The sequence below is a fragment of the Phacochoerus africanus genome, chromosome 11, assembly GCF_016906955.1.
Source record: "Phacochoerus africanus isolate WHEZ1 chromosome 11, ROS_Pafr_v1, whole genome shotgun sequence".
Lineage (NCBI taxonomy): Eukaryota > Metazoa > Chordata > Mammalia > Artiodactyla > Suidae > Phacochoerus > Phacochoerus africanus.
Genome location: NC_062554.1, coordinates 57,491,195 through 57,494,706, shown reverse-complemented (window position 1 = coordinate 57,494,706; position 3,512 = coordinate 57,491,195). Strand labels below are relative to the sequence as shown.

Here is a 3,512-nt window from a genome sequence, read left to right as displayed (position 1 = left end):
CGATTAGTGCTGAGTACACTGAACAAGGTAATAACATGCAGCAAAGGCCAGAAAATGACACTCTGCTCTGGGGATCGCTTCACACCTGGAGAGAGCAGGCTTCCCTCCCCCTCCCCCAAGCCCAGCCATGTCACACATCCAAGCCTGACCTCCCAGAGGAGTCCAGCGGAATGCAGCCCAAGGAGCTTTTCAGAGGCAAACCTGGTAACTGGCAGGACCAATGACTTGCAGTAAAGAGCGTTGTTTTCTATGGAAATGTAGCCAAGAAGGGATTTAGTGTTTGTGAACAATCTGATTTGAGCTTCCAGACACTGAGTGTGAGGGAGACAGAAGCTGGGTCTTGAGCCCACTGGTCTTGAATTCAGGGAAAAGTGGGAAATGGGAACAAGGTCCATGGGGATGAGGGCTTGGAAAAATGGTGAGCAATGCTGGGTGTTACCTTCTCATCATGGATTAGGTCAGGCAACTTCCACCAAGCAGATGAAAAGTCCTCCTGCGATTAGACTGTTGGGCAGAGGTCTCAAGACTCAGGCCACTCCTGTCCTGCTACCTGGGTGAAAACAGTTTACAACCCTCCCCCAACCAGACAAGAAATACGGTCCCTTTCCCAATGTTCCCACCCTGCCATCTTTTTTACCTTTTACCTTTTAAATTCTTCTTAGTATTTAGTTAGTTATTTTTAGGGCCGCTCCTGCAGCATATGGAGGTTCCCAGGCTAGGGGTCGAATATGAACTGTGGTCACCGGCCTATTGCCGCAGCCACAGCAAAGCCCCACCCAAGCAGTGTCTGCGACCTACACCGAAGCTCACAGCAAGATCGGATCCTCAACCCACTGAGTGAGGCCAGGGATTGAACCTTCGTCCTCGTGGATGCTAGTCAGATTCGCTTCCCTTTGGGCCACGATGGGAACTCCTGCCATCTTTTTTATATCTGTATTTAAAAAGTAGATTCTAACTTCTCCTGGCCTTTGGCCCCAGCCAGAGGAGGCGGTGGGCGGGCAGGGGCTGCATGATGTTGCACGGAGCGGAGTTCATCCGCACCACATGCAGCAGCGGCAGCTCCCCCAGACCTGGTGTTGGGGAGGGGCAGCTGGGTGCGGGCTCATGGAAGGGCTGCTGGACCCCATCTACCCCACACCCACGGGGCGCTGCTGAAAGTGGCGCAAATGGTCACACTGCTGATCACCTTCATCTGGGTGAGGAGATCTTGGAGGATCACTTACAGTGCCTGCAGCTAGTTTGAAGTGGTCACCATTTGCAGCTTGATCATGATCCTGGCCTTTTACCTGGTCCACCTCTTGCGCCTCTACTGCGTGCTCACCTGTATCAGCTGGCCCATAGGAGCCCCTGCACTATTTAATCCCGTGCCTGCTCCTTCTAATCGCATCCATGGTGGCGCCCTCCAAGAGTTAACCGCCAGGGCGGACTGGTGGCTGGAGCGATCTTTAGTTTCCTGGCCACCTTCCTCTGCCTGGCGAGCATGTGCCTGTCTTACAAGATCTCATGTGTGATCCAGTCAACAGATGCAGCCATCTGATGACCCTCCAGCACCACACTCCTCCCCCTGGCTCTGCAGGAGGCTCTGCAGGATGTGTGACCCAGCCCACTGGAGGGGCAGGGGCAGTGGCCCCAGGAGAGACTAGGGCCTGTGTCCCCGCACCAGATCCCCTGCCTGTGGACAGGGGAGGGGCTCTTCCTCTGGCTCCTAGGCTGGTCCAGCCTCTCTCTCCAGCTCTCCTCACTTCTTCCCTGTCTGGAAAAGAAAAGCAGCCTCCAGGGAAATCTGATCTCTCCCTCCTGCTTTAGGACGCCTCAGGGACTTGACGACCCCACTTAAGGTGACAGAGGGGTTTCTGAATTCTCCTGTGGAAACCTGCAATTCTCCCTTTAGGGCTAGGGACGCTGCCTTAATTCCCTTATAAAAACACAGCCACCTCCTAATTTATCTAGCTTGGAAATCTGGTCTTGAAGTTACCCTCTTTTTTAACGGGAGGATTGTGGAAGCTCCATGGGGTCAGCCTGGCCCCAAACTGGAGACCTCACCACTCCTTTCCTGTTCTTACCATTGTGAATATGTTTTTGTGTGTTGTTCAATAAAATGCTGACTTGGCCAAAAAAAACCCCACACTTCTCCTTCCCTCATTTCTTCTTCCCCAACAGTCCTCCTGTTGACATGATGCCTAAGTCGCTGCTGGGACAGAAAGAGCACCACGTATTCATTCATTCCTTTGTTCACTCACTTCACAAATAACTGAGACATATTAGCCACCAGGGCCTGAGTGCACATCTTTGAATAAAATAAACTGTCTCTGCTGCTGTGAAACTCATAATCTAGTGGGAGAGAGAAATATTAACTAAGAAAACAAACAAACAGATAAATATGGATTGCAGTATGTTTGAGGAACACTTCTTTCTCCATTTATGACAGGACTCTCTCTGACTCGAAGGCTGCGGGGGAATTATAGGTGGCTTTCAGACGATTCATGTATTCCTTAATGCTCCATGCAAAATATCCATTGTATGTAGGTAGATTTTTTTTTCTCTGAGAGGGATCCAGGGCTTTCATCAAAGTTTCAAAGATGTCTATGATCTCACAAAGTTGGAGAACTGATATTTTACAGCCACACCCGATTGGATTTTCTTTTTTTTTTTCCATTGCCGCCTTCTAGAATTGATTAAATTTGTCTGTGTTTATGGATGGTACTAAAGCCAGATGTGTCAAAAACAGAACTGGAGATGGAGTTCCCATTGTGGCTCAGTGGTTAACGAATCCAACTAGGAACCATGAGTTTGCGGGTTTGATCCCTGGCCTCGCTCCGTGGGTTAAGGATCCAGTGTTGCCGTGGTCTGTGGTGTAGTTTGCAGATGCGGCTGGGATCCTGCGTTGCTGTGGCTCTGGCATAGGCTGGCAGCTACAGCTCCGATTAGACCCCTAGCCTGGGAACTTTCATATGCCGCGGGTATGGCCCTAGAAAAGACCAAAAAAAAAAAAAAACCCCAGAACTGGAGAGACTCATGTTGCCTCCTGCGTGGACTCAAGTGTAGGGAAAACTTTGTCTGGAAAGCGTAGCCAAGGTGTTCATGTCAGTTTCCTTCCGGGAGTTGGAAATAGGTGAGGTTCACATTCTCTTCCATAGGTTTCAATAGGTTTAGAGAAAACATGTGTTGCTTTTGTAATCAGGAAAGCTAACACGTTAAAGCTGTTCTTGTTTGGGAGAAATTAAACATTTTCCTGCTTGTGCACACCCCTCACTGATGAATGTGTACAAACGGATGACACGCAAAGTAGACTGGCCCCATCGTTATATGAGATCTTTCTCTTGTTAAGTTAGCCCGGGGGAGGAGACAGGTTGGGAAGTCTGTCTGCTTGGCCAGGACTGAACCTCACTGCACCTCACTGGCAGCAAGGGTCTGGGGCACTTATGGCTCCATTACCCTCGATCTTGGCTTCCATCAGGTGCGGTATCCAAGTCTCTAAGCAGAAGCCCACTCGGGAGCAAGGTAGGCATATA

The 3,512-nt window shown here is 50.1% G+C and overlaps 1 pseudogene; it reads left to right on the top strand.

Annotated features, from left to right (window-relative positions):
* The first annotated feature begins 1,012 nt into the window (after positions 1–1,012).
* On the top strand, positions 1,013–1,537 carry LOC125110725 (CKLF-like MARVEL transmembrane domain-containing protein 7; annotated as a pseudogene).
* Positions 1,538–3,512: the final 1,975 nt, after the last annotated feature.